Here is a 25200-nt window from a genome sequence, read left to right as displayed (position 1 = left end):
AAGAGCACAATGTGGTCTTTGATGAGGAAAGGTGAGGTAAACAGAAAGACTGAGATTTCTGTATTGATTAAGTCACCTAAAGTCAACATACCTGGATGTATTTTCTTTCCCACTCAAATAAGAGAATTTAAGCTACATTTTTATTTTAATGGTGTATGAATTCTACATCGGTATGATGCAGCTGGATCTCATAAGGGCTCATGAATTTCTTAGTGTGTACCTAGGAAGTGGAGTAGCTGGGGGCTTACTGCCAGAACGTGTGCTCACGGCTGCGTCTGGCATTGGACTCTGTGTGCTTTGAAAATGACGTGGACTTTGATAACTGGAATATTAAAGATATTTTGTGAACGGATTTGAGTCTTTGTCCATAGTGAATTTTACTTAAAATCGATCAAACTCACCGAGAAGATATTTCAACTAGATTATTATTAGAAATATTATACATAGAGTTTAAGCATCACCACTGACTGCCCATGTTTACTGGGTAGGATGTAGTTTTCTCTCCGAAAGGGAGAGGAGAAGAATATCAGGCTTTAAAAAATAGTTTTCTAATGTCAGTGGTGAAGTAATCGTAAAAAAAGGAGATAATTTATTCAAATTGAAGTATAGATTGAATTGCTCACTGACAAGCAATGCACTAAAAAAACTGCAAATTTGCTTTTACATTTACAATTTACATTTGAAATAATAATACCCTAAAAAAGTTTACACTGAATAAGAAAGAAAAAATGTCAGTGAAAAAACAATTAAGTAATTTTGAATGAAATTTTGCTTGAAAAGAGTGAAAACATAAAAAAAAAAAAAAGTTCCTTTTTTGGCCTTAAGTGTGATTCGTCTTAATTTAAAGTGTAATCAGATTTACTATTGACTTGAAATTAGACATTCTTGGTAAGGTTACGAGTTTTTTAGCTGTGTAAGCAGAGAACGTTGAAAGTAGTACCTGATGTGTGTGTGTGTGTGTGTGTGTGGTGTGTGTGTGTGTGTGTGTGTGTGTGTGTTTTTATTGTTAACCGCAGTTCACTTGGTGTATAACATCCTGGAGTCTTTTGTCAGCATATATTACTTGAAGTGTTTGAACCTGGGTGTTTCCTATTGCTTTTATTCTCAGTGTTTTACTGTAATGCCAGTCAGTTAGGATGATCACAATCATGAAAGGGCAAACCTGTAAACTCAAGTGTAGGTTTAAAAATCACATTGGGTAGCTTGACACCACCAAAGATCCGAGCCAACTAGTTTGTCGTTGATAGCACAAGCATGCCTCAACCAGTTTTATTTCAACTAATTAAACAGCTTGAAGGCAGACCAAGTGGAAATAGTCCTAAAAATAACTGGACAAATATGTGTGGAAGTCTGTGTGCACACAGATAACAGCAGAGGCAATGTGTTTCTTAACAGTCAGTAAATACTACACCATGAGTTGCAGGCAGGATATCCCAGAGGGAAACGTAAGGACTGTGTGTGTGTGTGTGGGGGGGGGGGGTCTTATGTGCTGATAAAGAGGTTCTACTCCCTCTCTCTCTCTCTCCCTCCCTCTCTTACACACACATGCACACAGGAGAAACTCCACCCTCTGCACTCCATGAAATGGAAAAAAAAAATTGTTGGAATTCCTGGCAGCAAGCAACTGTGCACTTTGACCCCAGTGTCACGAGCACTTAAAATGACTTATCTAAAAATAGGAAAACCTGGAAATAATCTGGCATTTGCATGTGACCAAATGAGCATGGATTCAGCTGTGAAATGGGATATGTGAACCTTTATCTATCATTATACCCAGGGATCATTCTTTTAGACAGGGTGGACAAGATGTGTCCAGAGAGAAAAAATACTTTTCATGGGGGACTGAAATACTCAATTACTTGAAACTGTCTCAGATATAGCATTTCAATAAAATTTGCAAACACAACTGTAAATTTCCATTATATTTTATATATATACAGTGAAGAAAATAAGTATTTGAATACCCTGCTATCTTGCAAGTTCTCCCACTTAGAAATCATGGATGGGTCTGAAATGTTCATCGTCGGTGCATGCCTACTGTGGGAGAGATAATCTCATAAGAAAAATCCAGAAATCACTATGTATGATTTTTTTTTAATGATTTATTTGTGCTGCAAATAAGTATTTGAACACCAATCTATCAGCTAGAATTCCTGACCCTCAAAGACCTGTTAGTCCACCTTTAAAAGTCCACCTCCACTCCATGTATTATCCTGAATCAGATGCACCTGTGTGAGGTCGTTAGCTGCATAAAGACACCTGTTTACCCCCATATAATCAGTAAGACTCAAACTTGTAACATGGCCAACACCAAAGAGCTGTCCAAAGACACCAGAGACAAAATTGTACAACTCCACACAGGCGGGCTATGGAGAAATTGCCAATCACCTTGGTGAAAAAAGGTCCACTGTTGGAGCAATCATTAGAAACTGGAAGAAGCTAAACAATCTCAACCAGAGTGGAGACCCATGCAAGATATCACCTCGTAGGGTCTCAATGATCCTTATAAAGGTGAGGAATCAGCCCAGGACTACACGACAGGACATAGTCAATGACCTGAAAAGAGCTGGGACCACCGTTTCCAAGGTGACTGTTGGTAATACACTAAGACACCATGGTTTGAAATCATGCATGGCACGGAAGGTTCCCCTGCTTAAATCAGCACACGTCAAAGCCCGTCTTAAGTTTGCCAATGACAATTTGGATGATACAGAGGAGTCATGGGAGAAGGTTTTGTGGTCAGATGAGACCAAAATTGAACTTTTTAATCATTAATAATAATAATCACTAACCGTGTTTGGAGGAACACAAATGATTAGTTCTATCCCAAGAACACCATCCTTACTGTGAAGCATCGGTGTGGTAACATCATACTTTAGGGGTGTTTTTTCTACACATGGGACAGGATGACTGCACTGTATTAAGGAGAGAATAACTGCGGCCATGTATTGTGAGATTTTGGGGAACAACCTTTTTCCCTCAGTCAGAGCATTGAAGATGGGTCGAGGCTGGGTCTTTCAACATGACAATGACCCAAAGCACACAGCCGGCTCCGTAAGAAGCATATCAAGGTTCTGGTGTGGCCTAGCCAGTATCCAGACCTAAACCCAATCGAAAATCTTTGGAGGGAGCTGAAACTCCGTGTTTCTTAGCGACAGCCCAGAAAACTGTCTGACATAGAGAAGATCTATGTGGAGGAATGGGCCAAAATCCCTCCTGCAGTGTGTGCAAACCTGGTGAACAACTACAGGTAACGTTTGACCTCTGTAATTACAAACAAAGGCTACTGTACCAAATACTAACATTGGTTTTCTCAGGTGTCCAAATACTTATTTGCAGCTGTATCACAAAAATAAATTGTTAAAATATCATGCATTGTGATTTCTGGATTTTTCTTATATTATATCTCTCACAGTGGACATGCACCTACGACGAAAATTTCAGACCCATCCATGATTTCTAAGTGGGAGAACTTGCAATACAGCAGGGTGTTCAAATACTTATTTTCTTCACTGTGTATGTGTGTGTGTGTGTGTATATATATATATTTCGAGCACAGCCTGACATCATTCTTCACCATCCCACCCTCTATTCCCTAATAATATTAAATTAAGTTTCTTACATTTTTTACTGTGATGTATTTTAGTTGATTTATATGAAGTACCAACAACCATCCATTTCTGAGCTGCTTATCCTCACGAGGGTCACGGGAATGCTGAAGCCAATGGACCTTTCCGACCTGTCAATCACTCATACAATAAATAGCCAATCAGATAGGCACATTGTCTTAAACCCTGGGTTGACGCGCCCCTCTCGCCACATTGTCCTACAAGCAATGCTGGTTGTCAATAGCGTGCGCTTGGAAAAGTTAACATTACGAAGAAAATGGTCCTCAGATGCGTTTGGAGAACGTGCAATTCTGATGAAAGATATCCTGCTCGGTTCCAAGGAGCCTGGTGGATTCCTTTTCCAAAGCCTAAAACACAGTTGAGGAAGTGTCTCCGATGGACTAAGGCCTGCGGAAGAGCGCACGTACAACTAAATGTAGACAATATCAACAAACACAAGGCTGTATGTTCAAAGGTAAATGAGGGAGAAGTATCTTCTCTGAGTTTGATTTAATTATCAGTGCTTTATACATTGCAGGAGAACAACTTTCACTTTGTTAGTGTATCACTGACCTGCTGAATGAAGTGTGCAATGTTTTATGCTGAAGAGTCGGGCTAGTGATACTAAATGCGTGATGTCATGCAAAACAAATGTCTATTTGCCGATTTGTATCACATCGGACTTTTAAGACAGAGCACTGGCTTCGATTTCGAGCCCACTCAAATGAATACACCCACTCACTTATAAAGACGACAATGATATTTCTGGTGATCTTTCCAAGTAAAAGGTAGTCACCCTGCTTTGCATGTGCAATACAATTCTACTATTTTATCCTGTTGGATTTCAATATGAAGTTTGTGAGGCGTCAAACTTTTTTTGTATCGATCACCAATGCTTCGCTCTAACTCTGACATTGTGTCTTGCTCCACACCAAATCTTAATTCTGTGTGCATATCCTTGCGTAAAATAGTTGAGACATCTCTGTAGAACTCTCTTGGACAAGTCTGACGCATTTTGCAAAAAACATATCCCAATATTATCTGGAATATGCAATAGAGAATAGACTTCAAACACGTTCCGTTTAATCGCCATTTTGAAAGCTTGTGGGACATGGCTAAGGGGGCGGAGCTTAATGTCGCCATCGGAAAGGTCCATCCCAGCGGTCATCGTAAATTTTGATTTTAACGGTGAAATCTGACTTAAGTCAAAATTCAAGTTAAGTCGCAACTGTGGGAACGGTCATCGTAGACCGAGGACTCCCTGTATCTGAGATATAATACATGTCTGAATTAATACTTGTACTTTTGTAGTACTTCAGTCTTTAAATTTACAGTGTGGGGAAATAATGCTGCACCCATCCAGCAGAGACTTAAATACACACAGGGGTATACAAGGTTATGAAATATCCCAAGCTCTGGGCGTCACGTAATTCCATCCCATCCTGCTATTTCTGTTGGGTCAGTTCACCAAGATTGCCTTTTCTGCCTTGATTAGACCCTCAAATTGCTGACATACTTCTCCTCCACTCCTGCAGCTCGACTGAATCCCACCGCGACGAGGCCTATTTTGGAGCTCCCACTGGGTGTTTTATAATGTCGTCCGGACTCGTTTCTCCTCCCTTACCAATTAATTTGGAGCATATTGTTCCTCTGGTACAAAGGTCACTTATTTTCTGAAAGATGTTGCTGATGACCCATTTTACTTGAAGGAAGATTGACTGCATGGATTTACTTCCTTCACTCGGATGGGCCATCATTTGCGGAGACATTGATACATCATTGAAAATCATACATCATACATCATTGAAAAAAAATACAAATAAAGAGACCCCAAAAAACCCTGGCCCTTCTTCAAGTGTTCTAAATTAAATATTAGTATTTGGGAGTAATGGTCTCAGTAGTACGTAGACTTAAAACAAAAATGGTAAATTTCTTCAAATTCATGTATACCCCCTTATATTGAATATAGTGGAAAGGTTTATTTCCATAATTCCATTAAAATAGTTAAACTTTCATAGTTGTAGACTCATGGCCCACAATTTAAACAAATTAAAGTATTTCCTCTTGATAAGACACCCATACATTCTCAATGGAGTGCAGCAAGTTGGCTGGCCAGTCAAGTACTGTCATGGCGTGGGCATCAAACCAGGTTTTGGTCCTTCTGACGGTATGGACAGGGGCCAGGTCCTGCTGGAAGATGAAATCAGCGTTTCCATACAGATTCTCAGCAGAAGTAATCATGAAGTTCTCTAAAACATTCTGGTAGATCTTTACAGTTACCGTGGATTTAAGAAAGCAGAATTACAGAGAGCTGCACTGAAGATTACACCTCAAATTAGAACTGAATGTGGATATTTCACACTGGACTTCAAATAGCTTGGGTTCAGTTTTTCACCCATCTTCTTCCCAACCCTTGGACCTTGATTCCTGAATGAAAGGCACACTTTAATTCCATTGGCCTCCGATTGACTGGTAATCAATACGTTTTTCGCCCGAAGCTAGCTGGGCTAGCCTTCACTACTCCTGTGAACATTGTCTGGATTAGTGGCTTGGAAAATGAGTTGATGGATGGACTTTCATCATAAAAAAAAGTGGACGTCAAACCACTGACCAACAGTCCAGTCCACCTCAGGCTCATAAGTGGCTTGTAATGAGGAACAATTGTTCAACAATTGTAGCCCATATCCTGGATGCGTTTGAATGTGGTGGTTTTACAAGCTGACTCTTTCTGGATCTCTGCTAGATTCTTGAATCTTCTTTGTTTGGAAATCCGCTGAAGCTCATAGTACTCTCTTTTTCTGGTGCAGCTTATCTTGAGACATTTTTTCCTTCCACTAGGCGTTCCGTTGATATGCTTGGACAGAGGACTCTGTGAACAGCCGGCATCCTTAGCTATGAACTTTTTTGGCTTGCCCATCCAATGGAGGCTATTAATAATGTTCTTCTGGCCAATAAGTCTGCAGTCTTCCCTATATTGAACCAAACACTGACAATTGAACCAAACTGAAGATATTTAATGACACCTGGGGAAAACTGTGCAGGTGCTTTGAGTTTAGTAGATGATCAGTGTGTGACATTCAGTTGAAAACATTTCTGGCCTGCAAAATTTGTGCTGATTTTTTCACAGGATTCAAATTTTTTTGAATTCCTGATTTTGTGGGTTCGTGGGTTTTATGACCTGGAAGCCAAAATCATGTAAAAACAAACAAGTAAATACTTGAAATTGTTTAAATTGTGAGCCCTGAAGCTATAATCTATGAATGTTTAACTTTTTGAATGGAAGTATGGAAATAAAGGAACTTTTCCATCCATCCCGTTTCTTAGCCGTTTATCCTCACAAGAGTCGCAGGGAGTGCTGGAGCCTATCCCAGCTGTCAACGGGCAGGAGGTGGGTTACACCCTGAACTGGTTGCAAGCCAATCGAAGGGCATGTAGAGACAAATAGCTGCACTCACAATCACACCTAGGGGCAATTTAGAGTGTCCAATTAATGTTGCATGTTTTTGAGATGTGGGAGGAAACCGGAGTGCCCAGAGAAAATCCATGGGGGAGAACATGCAAATTCCACACAAGTGGGTCGGGGATTGAACCTGGGACCTCAGAACTGTGAGGCCAATATTTTTCAGCTGAAACACCGTGCCACCAGGGAACTTTTCCATGGTTTTAAAATTTTTGGGCCCAGGGTCATTATATGTAAGAGGGGCAGTCAAAAATTAATTTGATTAATTTAATTAATATTTTTTTTCAGTAATGTTTGAATTTTAAATATTTGTTTAAAGTTTTATTGAATAGAAAGTTTAGTTTCATCCTCCTTCTAGCCAGGGAGTGCCCATCAGAAGTAGAAAGCAGTGATTGAATTATTTGCTTTTGAAGGGGAAGCGTCATTTATCATTTGCAAAAAGTTCCAAAATGACTATGTGAAGGCTACAATAGGCTAGAGCACCTTCAAAAAGTTGGTGTTTATGGTGGACGGCTAAGAACAAGTGCGTGCCTTGAGTGACCACTGTGACAAGCAAAGGAGCTTCAAAAGTCATCAGTTTTGTTTGGTTGGACAATCATAACCTATTCCCCCCTAATCACCTGGTACAGGACCATTACACTACAGAAATTAGGAGTTAGTATCTCTCTCATGACAAACTAATGAACTCCATCCATCCAATATCTACCACTTCCGGGTCAGGTCATGGGGGATGTCGCTTCAGTAAGGATATCCAGACTTCTCTTTCCCCAGCCACTTCTTCCAGCTCTTCTGGAGGGATCCCGAGGTGTTTTCAAGTCAGCCGAGAGACATAGTCTCTCCACCGTGTCCTGGGTCATCCTCGGGGTCTCTTTCTGGTGGGACATGCCGGGAACACCTCACCAGGGAGGCGTCCTGGAGGCTTCTGAATCAGATGCCTGAGCCACCTCATCTAGCTCCTCTCAATGCGGAGGAGTAGCGGCTCGACACTGAGCCCCTCCTGGATGACCGAGCTTCTCACCCTATCTCTAAGGGAGAGCCCGGACATCCTGCGGAGGAAACTCGTTTCGGCCGCTTGTATCCGGGGATCTTGTTCTTTCCGTCACAACCCACAGCTCAGGCCCATAGGTGATGGTAGGGACGTAGATCGACTGGTAAATTGAGAGCTTCGCCTTTAAACTTACTACAATGAACCGATACAAAGTCTGCATCTCTGCAGACGCTGCACCGATCTGTCTATTGATCTCCTGCTCCATTCTTCCCTCACTCATGAACAAGACCCCAAGATACTGGAACTCGTCCTTTTGGGGAAGGATCTTATCCCCAACCGGGAAAGGGCACGCCACCCTTTTCCAACTGAAGACCGTAGTCTCGGACTTGGAGGTGCTGATTCTCATCCCAGCTGCATCACACTCTGCTGCGAATCGCTCCAGTAAGAGCTGGAGATCACGGCTTGATGAAACCAACAGAACCACACCATCGGCAAACAGCAGATATGCGATGCTGAGGTCAACGAAGTGGACACCCTCTACACCTCGGCTGTGCCTAGAAATTCAGTCCATAAAAGTTAGGAACAAAATCGGTGACAAAGGGCAGCCTTGGCGGAGTCCAACTCTCACCAGAAATTAGTCCGACTTATTGCCGGGAACGCGGACCAAACTCTGACAGCAGTGGTACAAGGACCGAACAGCTCGTATCAGGGGGTTCGGTACCCCATACTCCAGAAGAACACCCCACAGGACTCCCCAAGGAACATGGTCGAATGCCTTCTCCAAGTCCACAAAACACATGTAGACTGGTTGGGCGAACTCCCATGAACCCTCGGGGGTCCTGCTGAGGGTGTAGAGCTGCTCCACTGTTCCACAGCCAGGACGAAAACCACATTGCTCTTCCTGAATCCGAGACTCGACTTCCCGACGGACCTCCTCTCCAGAACCCCTGAGTAGACTTTACCAGGGAGGCTGAGGAGTGTGATCCCTCTATAGTTGGAACACACCCTGCGGTCACCGTTCTTGAAAATGGGGACCACCACCCCTGCCTGCCAATCCAGAGGCACTGTCCCCGATGTCCACGCGATGTTGCAGAAGCGTGTCAACCAGGACAGCCCCACAACATCCAGAGCCTTTAGGAACTCCGGGCGAATCTCAACCACCCTCGGGGCCCTGCCACCAAGGAGCTTTTTAACCACTTTGGTGACCTCAACCCCAGAGATAGAAGAGCCCGCCTCAGAGCACCAAGACTCAGCTTCCTCATGGTAAGGCGTGTTGGAGGAATTGAAGAGGTCTTCGAAGTATTGTACCCACAGACTCACAACATCCCAGGTTGAGGTCAGCAGTACCGAAGCTGCATTGCGCTTGGCCAGCTAATACCTATCGGCTGCCTTGGGAGTCCCACAGGCCAGAAATGCCTGATAGAACTCCTTCTTCAGCTTGACAGCATCCCTCACTGTTGGTGTCAACCAACGTCTTCGTGGGTTGCCGCCACGACAGGCACCGACCACCTTATGGCCACAGCTCCAGTCGGCCGGCTCAGCAATGGAGGTGCGAAACATCATCCACTTGGACTCAATGTTCCCCGCCTCCTCCGGGACGGGAGCAAAATTCTTTCGGAGGTGGGAGTTGAAATTCCTTCTGACAGGGGAATCTGCCGGCTATTCCCAGCTGATCCTCACAATACGTTTGGGCCTGCCACGTCGGATTGGCATCTTCTCCCACCATCGGAGCCAACTCACCACCAGGAGGTGATCAGTTGACAGCTCCGCTCCTCCCTTCACCTGAGTGTCCAAGTCCGATGACATGCCCAGAAAGTTGATCGTCGAACTGCGACCTAGAGTGTCCTGGTGCCAAGTGGACATGTGAGCACTCTTATATCTGAGCAATGTGTTTGTTATGAACAATCCGTGATAAGCACAGAGGTCCAGTAACAGAACACCACTCGAGTTCTGATCGAGGGGGCCGTTCTTCCCAATCACGCCCTTCCATGTCTCACTGTCATTGTCCATGTGAGCATTGAAGTCCCCCAGCACAATGATGGAGTCACCCAAGGGGGCACTCTCCAGACCTCCCTCTAAGGACTCCAAAGAGGGTGGGTACTCCGCACTGCTGTTTGATGCATAAGCGCCATCAACAGTCGGGACCTGTACCCCTACCTGCAGGCGGAGGGAGGCTACCCTCTCATCCACCCGGTAACCCTAACGTACAGGCCCCGAGCTGGGGGGCAATAAGTAATATATACCCACACCTGCTCGGCGTCTCTCCCCGTGGGCACCTACAGAGTGGAACAGAGTCCAACCCCTCCCATGAGGAGTGGTGCCAGAGCCCAAGCGGTTGCTAGAGGAGAGTCCGACTATGTCTAATCGGAACTTCTCGACATCATGCACTAACTCGGGCTCCTTCCATGCCAAACAGGTGACATTCTATGTCCCTAGAGCTAGTTTCTGTAGCCGGGGATCGAATTACCAAGGTCCCCACCTTTGGCCAACACCCAGCTCACATTGTACCCGACCCCTATGGCCCCTCTCACAGGTGGTGAGCCCCTGGGAAAGGGGGATCCATGTTACCCTTTCGGGCTGTGCCCGGCCGAGCCCCATGGGTGCAGGCCTGGCCACCAGGCGCTCGCCTTCAAGCCCCACCTCCAAGCCTGGCTCCAGAGGGGGGCCCTGGTGACCTGTGTCCGGGCAAGGGAAACCAAGATCCAATTTTTGGAGTCATCATAGGGGTTTTGGAGTCGTACTTTGTCTGGTCCCTCACCTAGGACCTGTTTGCCATGGGTGACCCTACCAGGAGCATGAAGCACCAGGCAGCCTAGCTCCTAGGATCATCGGTACACACAGACCCCTCCGCCATGATAAGGTGTCAGCTCGAGGAGGGGACTAATGAACTCATTTAGTGCCAAAACTGTATTAATACATTTTCACAAACCCACCTTTTTAATGCCAAAGCTGTATAACTGCGTCCTCAGCGTTATTTATTTTATTATTGTCATTTTCTTTTCTAACATTAGTATCGATCAGAGCGCCACAAAAAAAATAAAGGGTTGGGAAGGATTTTAGTATGATAAATTGCCACTAGATGGCAGCAGGAGCTTTGATCAGAGCTTTGTCATCACGTCAGAGAAAGACCATATCCGGTGAAGACCCATGCAAAGCGTGGTTGAGAGAGAGGGAGTCTCAGAGAGCCAATGTTAGAACGAAAAACTATAGATAAATACAGTTTCCCCTGGGATGACACTACAACAAATGCCATGTAACACCAGTCGCGTTGAGCGTTCGAAGGCCCGAGATCACGACCATATCCTGATTCACTTCCCCGGAAACGTGGATTATCAATGGACATTCGGACCTATTTTACAATGAGCCTGATCCGGATGCATCTTTATCTGGGAGCAGCAGCGTGTCCTCCTCTGAGGCCCTACTGACTTGGAAAAGATAAGAACTTGCTAACTTCAAAGCCCACATCTATAGCCTGAGCAATTACTAGTTTTAACCATTATTATCTTGAACCATTCACACACACACAAAAAATAATGCAACAGTTTGTCATATGATACTACACATTTATGTTTATGCATCATAAAGACAAAAATGTAGTGCACCGATAGCTAGATAATGGATTTTTTTTGTCTTTCTTTTATTTATGGATATATAATTTTCAGACAATGTGATCTGTATGACACCTGTGCTATGCTCCTGCACTCCCGATCGAAACCCTAGTGAGGATAAGCGGCTCAGAAAATGGATGGATGGAAGTTGGTGGATCCAGCAGCTGATGCCTGTTGGCAAGAAAAGTGGGGGAAACATTTTTCTCCACTTCAAACTGCAGCGAGAATGTTTCATTTTTATGCTAATTGATTTTTTAAAAATCATTTACAGGAGTCTTGCTTTCAAGGAGGACTTTGTCCAAAATTTCTCTGTACAAAAAAACCCTCCAATCCAAAGTAATATTATTATTACATATATTTTGGATATTAATTGAAAAAAAATGAAAATAAAGAAGATTTTTTAAATCCAAGCAAAATCTGGGTATGTGCCAGCTTTCACAGCCAGACCCGGAAGAAACGTCCTTGGCCCCACCCTGTGACGCCGATGGTGCTTAGCATCTGTGTTTCTTTTGGCGTCGCCACAGCGTATCATCTCAGATGAACACATATATATCTTTGGCACAATTTGTACGCCGGATGCCCTTTCTGATGCAACCCTTCTTAGGGAGTGGAGGCCCCAGTGGGATACAAACCCACAACCCCTGGTTTACCAAACCAGTGCTCTAACCACTGAGCTACGGGGCCTCTGCTCAGCATCTGTCTGCCTCAGAATATCCCGCAGAGCATTGCATCAAAGGAGCAACCAGAAAAGGACCTTGTTGTGCAAAAACATTTGTCCCGGTTCACTGACAAAAATCAGTCAAGAATGGAACTAGCTTTTAGTATTCTTTTCTTTCTTGGAACAGAATAATGTGGTGTTGACATATAGGGGTTGTTCCAACACATACTTTATTTTGCTGTATTTTTTTATCCATACATTGTACAATCTCAAATATTGAAATGAAAAATGTAGTCCAGATAATGTGTCAAATTATTTCCAAAGTAGAAATGTGGTTAAAGAAGTGTTGAATGTTGGCCTCTAATATGAATGTCATTATGTTGCCGGTGTTGTCTTGCACTAAACCAGCAAAGTATGGTAGTCATGTATGTGCTACAAAACCAATATTGTTTGGACATTAATTGCATGTATGTAAAAGTTGGTTCATTCTATGAGTGTACAAACAGATCTAACAGGGTATTAGTCTTTATTTTAATACATTATCAATATATGATTTCGTGATATCCTTCGTAAACACCATCTTCTTCAGGGAACCATTTTTTTTCAATGCTATTCACCGCACAAGATGGGATATACCAGTACACTGTATAAACCAACTCCTTGGAAAAGCATCAAACACATCGGAACATCATAAACATCAAATGCCATTAGCTTTGGTTTCTTAGTCGTTAGCTGAAACGTCATTAGCTTTAGCTTCTTAGTCGTTAGCTGTAGCATTTTGATAGTTCGTCTTTGTCCGTCTTTCCTCCTTGTTCCACTTTTCTTTTGACAATGTGCACGATTGAGTTTACTCCTCGTCGCCAATGTAATGTTCGTGTTCTAAGGAATTCAGACTCAGAACTGTTTAGTACGTTAGCTGCCACTCCATGACCACTCATTCCCGAATACTCCTCATACGCGCATCAAACACATCGAAACGTCATACACATCAAATGTCATGTCATGATCGTTACAATACCTAAATTGTCTTTCGAAACGAGCCTGTCTGGAAAATTTCCATGGTCCATATATTGAGTGTTGTTATTGTTTGTCGTCAGCGCCACGCCCCCTCTCGAACGTCTCAAGCTCTGCCTGTGTGTATTCTGGCTCAAAGGCATTAGCTTGAACATTGTACATTATTTTTGTTTTGTTTGTTTGTAATTATTTTTCACAAATATCAGCCACAAAATGCCAGATAGTAGACATTCTCTGTTCGGTGAAGCATATCCACGAGCAATTGGGGGGGGGGGGCGTCAGAACAGGAAGCACTACAGGCGTGGCAAACGCCGATTGGCTGTCAGTTTTCCAGCCGGGGTCATTGGAATGTCTGAGCGAGAGAGGGATTTTAATAATATTTTTCCAATTTAGAGATGTTTGTAGGTGAAATCTGTGGATAATTGACCCCTCCGTACAGGGCACTTAACCACGCCTCCTGAAGTGACGTCACGCCACGTGAGCCTACGTCAGTCAAACAATTAGCAAAAAGGGCGGCGCAGCAAGAAAAGAATAGAGCAAAACTGTCCGATTTACCGGCTGATTTCTCACTCGCATTCTTAGCTAACAGTGAAATATCATTGAAAAGCAGACAGCAGGGCTTCAAGTATTTCAGCAAGGGGTATTTCAATGGTATTTCCATGCATATCCACGGAGAAACCATTGATATTAGCGCGAGATCTTTCCGGAGGCAGAGGAAGACCGAGAAGCCACATAATATAATATATTATAACCCAAAGACGAATTCGTCATTGACAGTTTCCTATTTTCGTGTTACCTATCACACTTGTGTGCATAATCTGTATGTGTATCTGTATAGCCGTTTGTGAACCGCCGTATGAAGGAAAAGAAGAAGGCGAGGCTTGATTTACGAGTTGTTTCTCTCGTTTTCTTTGTGTAACGTCACGCGCTCCCCTCAATAATTGTTCTTGAATTAGTGCCGAACCTACGTAAGTCCCGACCGAGTACGACAATAACTACTTTAGTGTCCTCAAACATTCGTGTCTTGGTGTCTCGGTGCACGTCGAAGGCTTTTAGGACTCGCTAGTCCGGTTTAGCTTAGCTCGCTAGCCGCCAACAAAGAGACACGTTTGTGCAGTCAGATCATCGCAAAATATCGCTCAACACAGATCAAGTGTGTCAATCATTCACACGTAGCTATGTTATGCAAGCGAAGAACTGCTAATTCATTTATATGAGACATGTATTGAAAATCAAATATAGGGCATACCTTCGTGCAAACATATCTGTTCCTGGCATTAAAAGAAACACTGAACCCTCATCTACTAACCTTTAATGTACGCTCCCATTTCCATTATTTTCAACAAAGTTAAGTCTAAGCAAGAAAGTCCTCCTTTAAAACTCCAAATTGTCCAAAAGTGTGTGACTGTGAGTCGGAGTAAATATATTTCTATATACCCTGCGATTGGCTGGCAACATGCTCAAGGTGTACGTACGGCACCTCCTCCCCAAAGATAGATGGGATATGCTGCAGCACTCCCACAACCCTTGTGTGGATAAGCGGCTCTGATAATGCATGGATTTAAAGGTGGTGCATCAAAACAGTGGGGAAAAAATACCACCCAAGTGAAAGTTCTGTTTGTAATGCATCATTTCAGAAAAAGCTCTCTCATTTTTGTTTTTTTCTTTGAAACATATTTTCAAGAAACTTGCCCACATTTAACTGCTGTTTACCAAAGAAAAGTAAAACCTAGAAATGTGCTTCTTTTGAAAGAAGCGGGGTTGCACCTTTCTCATGGTAGGTTCCAGATATCCATTGCCATAGAACACAATTTTTTATCATGACACACAAGTGGGATTTAAGTGTGACTTTGCAGCAATGAAATCATAAATCAATCATAATCAAATAAATCATTCAAACTTGTCAAAAATGGCTGTCACTCTCCTCTTCCAATTTCTGAAAAATGTCTAGCACCAAATGAATGAAGCAAGTCATTTAAAAAAATGGTTAAAATCACACCCTATTCAATTCTTTGTGGCTGACATACATGGCCTTGTAAATCGCTGGGCAGTCGACGTTGAGAAAAATGGAGATCAGAATCATATATTGTAGTAAACAAAGTCAGAGGATAATTGGGCTCATTAGTTATCTATCTATCTATCTATCTATCTGTCTGTCTGTCTGTCTGTCTGTCTGTCTGTCTGTCTGTCTGTCTGTCTGTCTATCTATCTGTCTATCTATCTGTCTATCTGTCTGTCTGTCTGTCTGTCTGTCTGTCTGTCTGTCTGTCTGTCTGTCTGTCTGTCTGTCTGTCTGTCTGTCTGTCTGTCTATCTATCTATCTATATTGCCCAAAGTATTCTCTTATTTCCTTTGACTCCCATATAAGTTTAAGCGATATCCCATTCTTAATCGATAGGGTTCAATATGACACCCTCAATTGTGATGTCTTAAACGCTTGTGGGAAGGCTTTCAACTAGGTTTAGGAGTGAGTTTCTGCATCCCAAATAGTTTGGTATGCTAAAGCATTCAGAGTTCCTTTCACTCGAGGTCAGGGCCGAATATTTTGGGGATTTCCAACTTTGTGGGGGCAGTTTAGAGATGGCCCCTTCCAGTTTTGGAGTATGCCTTTGTATATCTGCACTAATCAAGGTTCTTCAAGACATTAGTGAGACAATTTGATGTGGATGAAATTGAACAATCCTTAACTCAACCCAATAAAACTCTTTTGGATGAATTAGAGGGGAGACTGAGTGTCAACTCTCATCCAATGTGAGTGTGTAAACTCACAAATATGCTCCTGGAAAATGCTCATAAATTCCCATAAACTCACTCCTAAACCTATTTGAAAGCCTTCCCTCAAAAATTTAAGGTTTTATAGCTGTAAAGGGTGGACCGATTCCAGGAGAGGGGAGAGAAGGGGGGTGGGGGGGCAATCTACCCACAGCCTCACAACCAAAGGAGGGGCCACAGGCCCCTGGAGTCAAGCCAAGAGAAATGTGAAGACCCATCACACCATTGTTATGGTTACCAGGTCCCCGACTAGTAACCATTATCCTTGGACCGTGTTCGTGTATGGTGGGGTGTCATGCATTAAAATTAGGGAGACTCACGGGGGTGGGGCAAGACTTGCACAAGGCAATGATGACTCACAACGGTCACCCCTACCCAGGCCAACTAGCTCTCCAAACAATGTGTGAATATATGAGGTGCATTAAAAAGTGAGTGCTGGAACACCTGGCGAAGTGTTCATCCCAGCTCACAGCACGAGTGAGAGAGAGGTGATGACAAAGGTGACATGCCCTGGTGAGGGGGAGGAGGAAGACACAGGTTCAGGTGCAGCGCACAGCCCCCAGCCACCCACCCACATACCAGGAGGAGGCCCCCAGAGTTAGGCCAGCGGTCATCTTCCTGGCACCCAGGGACAAAGAGCAGCTCTCGGACAGGCCCCCTGAAGGAGAGCAATATAGCCAAAACCTGAACCCAAGATGAGGAGTGGAAAACAGGCCCAGAACCCGTAGAGGCCCACACCGCAGATCCGGAGCCAAATGGATAAGGGTTCAAGTACATGAACAAGAGTCTAAAATGAGAAGATATGATGTCGTCACATTAATTTATATTTAAAGTACAGATTAGATAACAGTACATTTTCCCATGACATTCTTTCCCAGGCAGACAATAATCAAGGTTCACCATTTTAATGAAAGGGACCAGTTCATTTGGTTATGTTCAGCACAGATATTTTCTATTGTTGTATAGTCTGTGATTAGATTTTGCCATTGTTTAACGTTGCTTATATATATATTAGCAGTTGCCAGAACTTAGGACAGTTTGTGTGTAACTAGTGACCAGAAGTGCTGTACGGGTGTACAATGTCAGAATCCGTGAAAATAACTATCTGGAGCGTTTTCAGTATAATCAGTGCATATGTTTGATTTTGAATAACATATTTTATCCATACTAAATTGTGTCATATCTGATCTATGAAGTACATTTAACTGACTTTGCTGTATATCACTTTTTTTGTCAGTGCGATTGTATTTCTGCAGTATTCATTGTCAATAGACACTGACAAGGTCTTTTTTCCAATTTTGCAATTGGTACGTGTACTGAATTTGACCTTGAGATTAATTTGTATAGTTTTTTTTTTTTTCAAAGGAGTCTTGTGTTTAATGGGAGCTTTACAGACCTTGAGAGGATGAGCGATGTGCCAACGGACAATCGATGACCAACATCCGCTAGACTCGCGGCTTTGGTATCCTTGAGGAAGACACCGATACACAAAACTACCCGGCCATTTAAATGCTGCCCCGTCCTACACTGGGCTCCATTAAAAAGTGTGTGTGTGTGTGTGTGTGTGTGTGTGTGTGTGTGTGTGTGTGTGTGTGTGTGCGTGTGTGTGTGTGTGTTCTCTCTGATGGGTAAAATGCAGAGAACAAATTTCGTGTGCAAGCATGTACGTTCATTAAAATAAAGCTAATTCAAAAGATGAGCACATACAATGTGGGCAGCCATATTTTCAAAGGAATGAATTAGAGGGAAAGCCACAACAGAATTTCCTAGCCATTAAAAAAACAGTGAAAACAGCCATCAAGTGGAGAAAATATGGCGCAACAGTGATTTTATGAAGAGCGTGATGTTCTTTAAAAATGGAGGTAAAAGATTTTCTGACAAGTTCTGGCTGCACTACACTGCTACGAGTGCCCTTAGGTTGGCAACAAGTGATGATGCAAAATGCAGTCACGCCTGGACATGTCTATCTTAAAAGAAAAGAAAAAGAAAAAGGAAATCTTCACTTGATGTATAGTCAGTCACCCTTATGGTCTCCGGGTGACATTGCACAGACCTCCTTACTTCACCTAACTTAACATTCCATTGTATATTTTTCTTGTGGCTATTTGAGGTTGGTCTTTCTTTTTGGAATGTCATGTCATTATCCACACCACTTATCCTCACAAGGATTGTGGGAAAGCTAGAGCCGATCCCAGCTAGCTTCAGGCGAAAGTCGGACTACACCCTGAACTGGTCGCCAGTCAGTCGGAGGGGAGATATCGACACAATCACTGAGCGGGAATTGATCCCATGCTGCCTGCACCAAAGGCAAGGCGTGTGTAACACTACTACACCGTCAGTGACGTTTCTTTTTGGAATAAGCAGCCTAAAAAGCTGAAAAAAGTTTAATTAAAACAAAAACGTTAGGCGATAATTTCTTCAAGAGTGGCTGAATCAGGTCTCAGTGACAGATGCTGAGGATAGAGCTTTTTAAAAAAATTGAATTTTCAATTTAAAAAAAAATCTGATTTTATGATGAGTGAAATGCAATTGCACAGGTACATCTCAATAAATTAGAATGCCGTAGAATAGTCCATTTATTTCAGTACTCATACATTACTGTAAGTAGATTGATCATAAACATGGTTAAAGACTTTATGGAGGGGAAATTCCTGCCTAATTTGTACCTTAAAAATTATTCCTACTGTTTCTTGATTGTTTGCTTTGTAATGCAGTTCTCAAGTTTCTAGAGGTGGGAGGGGGTTGCTGTAAATCATCCATCCAATTTTCTGAGATGCATATCCTCACAATGGTCGCGGGAGTGCTGGAGCCTTTCCCAGCTATCATCAGGCAAGAGGTGAGGTACAACCTGAAATGATTGCCAGCCAATCCTGCAAACCATAATCATTAAAATTGTACAAAAGGAATCATGAAATATTTCACTCCATGTGTATTGTACATCACCATCATGAGTTTCACTTTTGGAATCGAGCTACTAAACGAAATTGGGCTTTTGCCACAATTCCAATTTATTGAGACGTATCTGTATTTATGTTGCCAGAAAGAAAAAACATCTCCAAAAGAAAAGGCCTTGTTGCTGGGATATGATGAAAAGTACAGAGTGGGAGAAATAATCCTTTAACTGAGACATTTAACAAAAAGAAAGAAAAAAATATCTATAAAACACTGTTTGTCACCAGCCTGGGGCCCTAAAGAAAACACCCATTAGCAGCATATCCAAAAAAATAGCTTAGGTTATCCTGTTCAAGGCCTAGTGCACTGTATGTTTCCCTCTTCGTCATTGATTCCTTTGAAACATTAAAGTATAACTGGCAGAAAGTCAAGTGAGCGACCCTGTGAGTCAGACTCTAATGAGTACTGTAGGCTGTACTAAATATAAAACAAGAGGATTCGCCCATTTTTTTTTTTTTTTTTTTGCTCCATGTCAAACAGAAAGCTCCTGAAGGTGCTGAAAACAGGCCCAAGTGTATCTAGGAAACGTCTGGAGCCAGAATGGAAAACAAACCCAGCTCTGTGCTTTTCTCCACAACCTTATGTAAAATGTCCCAACAGAAAAACGGCTTTAATTGGCATTAAGTGCTGCCGCAACCCAACTGAAAATGACAAAATTGTTCCACCTTGGCCTCAGCAGATGTCGAGTTTAAGAAGCATAACGGAATCTTCTCTTCCAGTGTGTGTATATTTTTGAGCGCTTGTCAGTGTCGAAACTGTCTCCTAGAAACCAACAATTTGGTACAGCAAACAAATAACGTGTAAAACAAGCTTGGTTGAAGTCATGAAAAACGAAACAAAGGCTCTTGTAATTATGCATGTAAACATTGAACAAATGTGTAAATTGTGAATTTGTTGCAGTGCATGATGCATTTATAGTCTTTGTAAATAAAACTGTGTTGCAGAAGACAGAACATTCTCGGCTGGAGACAAAGTGGGTCGCACAGCCGTGTAAAATACTTTACTTCAAACAAAGGGATGCTGCTGTCTTGTGTAAATGATTGCACTGCTCACCCCTGTTCTCAAGAGCTAATAAAGAGTACCAGTATGTGTAGTACACCTAGCCGAGAGGCTACATGTTTTCAAACGGTTCATTATCTCAAAATTGTCCTTTTTATTTTCCCTTCTGGAGTTAGTGCTCCATCATCAAGCAGCCAAGTGGTACTTTTCAATATGTTTAGACATACATTACTCCTTTCCTTTTTCTCTCAAGATTGTGCTCATGGCTGATGTTTTAATGAAACATCACAATTGTTGTTCCCACTTCATTTTTTAAAAATAGAATTTGATTAAGTTTGCTTCTCTTAAAGTGGGTCAACTTACTGATGAATGGAAGATGTGAGGCCCCGGGGAGGTCAAGTCAGTTTTGCAAACTTGTCGGGCTAATTTGTTTTGCAGTGCTGCTGAATCAATTCCTCCAACTTATTATACTTGAGTATATATATTGAGTGGCCCAAAACACAGAAAACCTCGGTGGAATACATAAAAATTCGTTGCTGCAAAGTCACACTTAAATCCTACGTGTCTGTCATGATCTCAAAACTGTTCTTTATCAGTGCCCCCCACCTTATTCAAGGGCAAACTTGTTACAAATATGCCCTCAAGTTCTTAAGGTATTACCAATACTTGTACAAAAGTAATATTTCTAGGGTAGCATTACATAGAAAGGCTATGCAGAGGCATGTATTTACCTGGATTATCTACTTAAACTACTTTTTTTTGGGCTCAAAATTAGAGGCAAGCTTCAAAACTTATTGCATAACATGTCATTATGTCTGATTATCTAAAAAGAAGAGGTGCATCTTAGTGATTACTACTTCATCTGTGCCATTGATGGTTGATTAATTTCATTTTCAAACAGGGAAGAAAATGTCATGCATGACAATTTTGTGGGGAATCAGACACAAGGAATGGAAAAAAAAAATAATTACAAGCTGCTAAGTTTTGCTTAAACCGAGCATTAATTGTTGTTGTGTTCAGTTTATGACATTTCCATTGGAAAGGGTCACAAAACAATATAAAAGGTTTTTAGTCCCTGTGTATATTTGAGACAATTGGTGCTAAACATGATTAATAAACATGCCTGTTGATTGAATAATGGAACCTTGTCCACATTCTTCCATGTTCTAAACACCAGAAATGGGGAATCAAAACCTGTTTTCTGTTTATTTTATTTTTAATAGAGACTTACAAACCGTCTCAATTATTTATTGTTTGATGCCACACTGTTTAGTCAGCTGATGGAAGTATGCCGCTTAACCACCCTGTTTTGGACACACATACGTTCATATTTTTAAATGGAAAAATTTTGTAGTCATTTTGTAGTGTCCGCACCAACAAATCTTTAGCGCCATTGGCAACATCTGGTCTGGCATGCATATTACAGCATTTTCTTTTCTTTTTTTTTTTTAAATTTCTGCATACATGGTCACAGTGTCTCCGTCAATAGCACTAAGAATCTGGATCCGAAGTGGCTACTCGGAACAAAGTGATTGTGCAGGATGTAACTACAGTATGTACGTGTGTTTCTTTTGTACAAAACGTACGGCATTTTCATTTACCTCTCAGTGAGGATGTGAATGTATCGTCAAAGCCAGACAGAATTGGCCTGAGAGAAAATACAGTCGTAAGAAATAAGGTTCTATATATAGTCCTGATTAACTTAGTTCTTCCACTAGATGGCAGTGTTGGATGTATTTTAATCTCGATGACCTCTTGCTTTACATTTGGAAAGACGAGGAAACTAAATTAGCTGTACGTTCTGACCAATTTGCACCACGTGACATTGAATTTACACTGCCAATCAATCACTTACCAGTAAACACAACTTATGGCCATCTTTGCCAAAGGTTAATTTGATTGCACATAACAACATAGTTGAATGATTGTGTGAGGGGTCATGGATGGTTTTCTGTGCGTTTGCTCCCTGTGATTGATTGTTTCCTGACAATTGGCCAGTCAGTTGGGAGAGCCTTCAGCTCTCTGTGACCGATAAATTGGGCTTCCTTGGGGTCCCCTAGAACCAGGAGGGTTTTTTTTCTTGAACATCAAACACATGAATTGCTTGAGACACATATCCTATATTAGCACGTATTGGTAGTAGTGACATTGTGACAGGTGACATTGTGGTGGTGGGAGGGGTGGAGGGGAGGGCTAAATCAAATTCTGCTTAAGGTCCCATAAAAGCATGACCCAGCACTGGTTGTGGCTGTTGGCCACAGAGTTCAGTGGTCCAATAGGGAGTATGGATTAGAGAGTATGATACCACATGAGTGACAGCTCTGTGGCAGCTCCCTCGCAACCCCCACCCCCCTGGTTCCGTCCACACTAAAACCCCTCCCCAGGCCTGGTCACTGGATTTCTATGCACAGAGGGAGGTGTATGTTGGAAGTGTGACAGCTGTCTGGGGTCTCTTGTGTCCTCAGCCCCTTGCAGCTTTGCACATCATTTTATCAATGGAGAACCTCCTGTCTCTTTAAACCGAACAGTTATGAGAAAGCTACATGGAATAACTGGAGCAATCCATTTGTTATGTGCTGAAAGTGATTCATTCAAAATGTGATATCTATTAAACCTTTGGTTAGAAACCAAAGAAATACCTGACTGACAGATATTCAATGCTATAATTTGCCAATATGTACTGTAAATAGTTTGCTCCAAAATATTTGGATTGGCAGCATGGTGGCGTAGCTGTAAAGCAATTACATAATAAGAGTTACATAATGTATTATTTTTGGCAATTGATTAATTATTCTTTTCATTTCTTTTTTAAAGAAAAGAAAATACTATTAATGTGGTTGGAAAAAAAAAGGGAAACTTCTTAGCTGGCCAGAAATATTTTTTAAATCGATTTTTATCCTTGGCTTACTGTTTTTTTTTTTTTTTGTTTGTTTTTTCTTTCTTTTTTTTAAGCTAAAGTCATAGTTATGGCTCTGTGTTATTTGAATACTGTTGTTGGACAGTCTGATGACACAACACATTGTCTTCATTGTTTTCTCAGGTCCACTGCATAGCTAGAATCACTCGATATGTCACAAATCTAGAGTATTTTTGTGAACAAAATGTACAGTACAACCCATGCTGCCTCAGCAATTGTAGAGTTCCGTCAGTTTTTGTCCCTTAGAAAAAAAAAATAAACAAACAAAATTGAATTACAGTTTGTCTGTCACCTTGTCACCAGCAGATGACGACAACTAAGGCCTGATGAGCTGTTCCTGCAATCTGTCAGCACCTGATCAACGGAGTGGTGTCTGCCATAACTGCAGATACATGACAAACTTCATGGACACCATCATGTGCGCGGGAGTATTTGTTTATCTCATGTATCTGTAGCTAAATATGAACCTAGCATATTCTGATAGAAAATCAGTGCATCCCATTGTCTTGACCTATTCCTACACGTCACATAATATTCATTAGTTTTGTTAGCATTAACTAATTAAGAACAGCTTGCATATCTACAGCCACTATTTATCCACCATCTTTTTTGTTTCTGGTTTGACAATAGGATAAATGCTCCCATTGGAGGGTCAAACTAGTTCGTGTGAGTCTTTCCCGTAAATCGACAAAGACTCTTGTCTAATTGTAAACATAGAATACTCCTGTGCTCCACAAACACTGAATAGACTTGAAAACCCTTAACTACTGCTTTCAATATTCAACAGAAGGTTAAGGTTGTATTTAGCTGACATCACAATCTGACTGCCAAGCCCACAGAAGACTTGTTCCTCAAGGTCCGTGCCACTTGTCTTCATAAAGAAACTACAAACAAGTGGTAAATACCAAAAAAGGAAACTGATGACATGATGAAAATAAAGTTGAAATATGACATGAGAAAAGAGGTCACTTCATTATGAGCATTAACCTATTCCTGTAATCAGAGAAGACAGTAAAAATGTCATTTAAGAAAGAACACACACTGACTCAACCACTTGTGTCTATTTTTGACTTTGAAGTTAAGGTGTTTTCTTCATTACAACTATACTTCCATCTATTTTCCAAGCCGGTTATTCTCATGAGGTTCGTGAGCGTGCTGGAGCCTGTTCCAGCTGTCTTCAGGAGAGAGGTGGGGTAAACCCTGAACTGGTTGCCAGCCAATCGCAGGGCACACAGAGACAGACAACAGTCCCAGTCACAATCACAGCCAATCAATCAGGGTAATTTAAAGTTAAATTTAGGGAGAATTAATGCTCGTTTTCAGGATGTGGGAGGAAACGGGAGTGCCAGGAGAAAACACATGCCGGCATAGGCAGAAAATGTTAAAGTCCACATAGTTGGGGCCGGGATTTGATCCCCAATCCTCAAAACTGTGAGTCCGACACTCTACAGTTGCACCAACGTGCCATCTCAATACAACTATTTACTTACAATGTTACGACTGTATCTCATTACATTCTAATTATAATAATATAAAAGTTGAGTGGGGGAGTCAGCAGCTGAAGTAGAGGAGCCCGGACCTCCATTCTCCAGACCTAGATATTGTCCATAAAGCTTAAAAAAAAACAGACTGGCCTTGGCAGAGTCCCACCTTCACTGGAAACAAGTATGAATTACCACCAGGAATGCAGAACAAATCCCTCCATTTCAGGCTGTTCTCTATTCCACACTACACTAGAAGCACCTACAAGACTCCCCAAAGGAGAGTTGAATGACTTCTCCAAATCCACAAAGCACATGTCGAGTGCGTAAGTGAGTTCTCATACAGCCTCCAGGACCCTGCTGAGGGCATGGGGCTAATTCATTGTTCCACTGCCCTTCTGTTGGCAAGTGCACGCATGTTTGAACATGTGCTTTGTTAATGACATCTGTGACAAGCATAAATGTCCAATAACAGAACACCGCTCTGGTTCTGGTGTGGGGGCCCGTCTCAATCACGCCCATTCAGGTCTCATTGTCACTTCAGTTTGGAAGCAAGTTCTACTCCTCTCAAGATGTACCACTGTCCATCTGTGTGAAGTGAGCCTTACTATAACTTGTCAGAACTTCTCAACCCGGTGCCTTCGCCACCTCACGCAGCTAACGTTACACCCAAACTCTTTGGTTCTTCACATGGCAAGGCTTCTCCTAATTTGACTCTCTTTCTTTTCAACGTGGCCCAGTGA

At 42.1% G+C, this 25200-nt stretch overlaps 1 long non-coding RNA gene across 1 annotated transcript in view; it reads left to right on the top strand.

Moving 5' to 3' along the window:
• LOC133509798 (uncharacterized) overlaps positions 1 to 23831 on the top strand; it is a 28966-nt gene extending 5135 nt beyond the window's left edge. The window contains exon 3 of the long non-coding RNA XR_009797448.1: positions 23283 to 23831. This is a non-coding gene — a long non-coding RNA (uncharacterized LOC133509798). The remainder of the gene's footprint in view (positions 1 to 23282) is intronic.
• Positions 23832 to 25200: the final 1369 nt, after the last annotated feature.

Source organism: Syngnathoides biaculeatus, chromosome 12 (genome assembly GCF_019802595.1).
Source record: "Syngnathoides biaculeatus isolate LvHL_M chromosome 12, ASM1980259v1, whole genome shotgun sequence".
In the NCBI taxonomy this organism is placed as follows: Eukaryota; Metazoa; Chordata; class Actinopteri; order Syngnathiformes; family Syngnathidae; genus Syngnathoides; species Syngnathoides biaculeatus.
The sequence above is the reverse complement of the archived record's forward strand: the minus strand, read 5'-3'. Positions and strand labels throughout refer to the sequence as shown.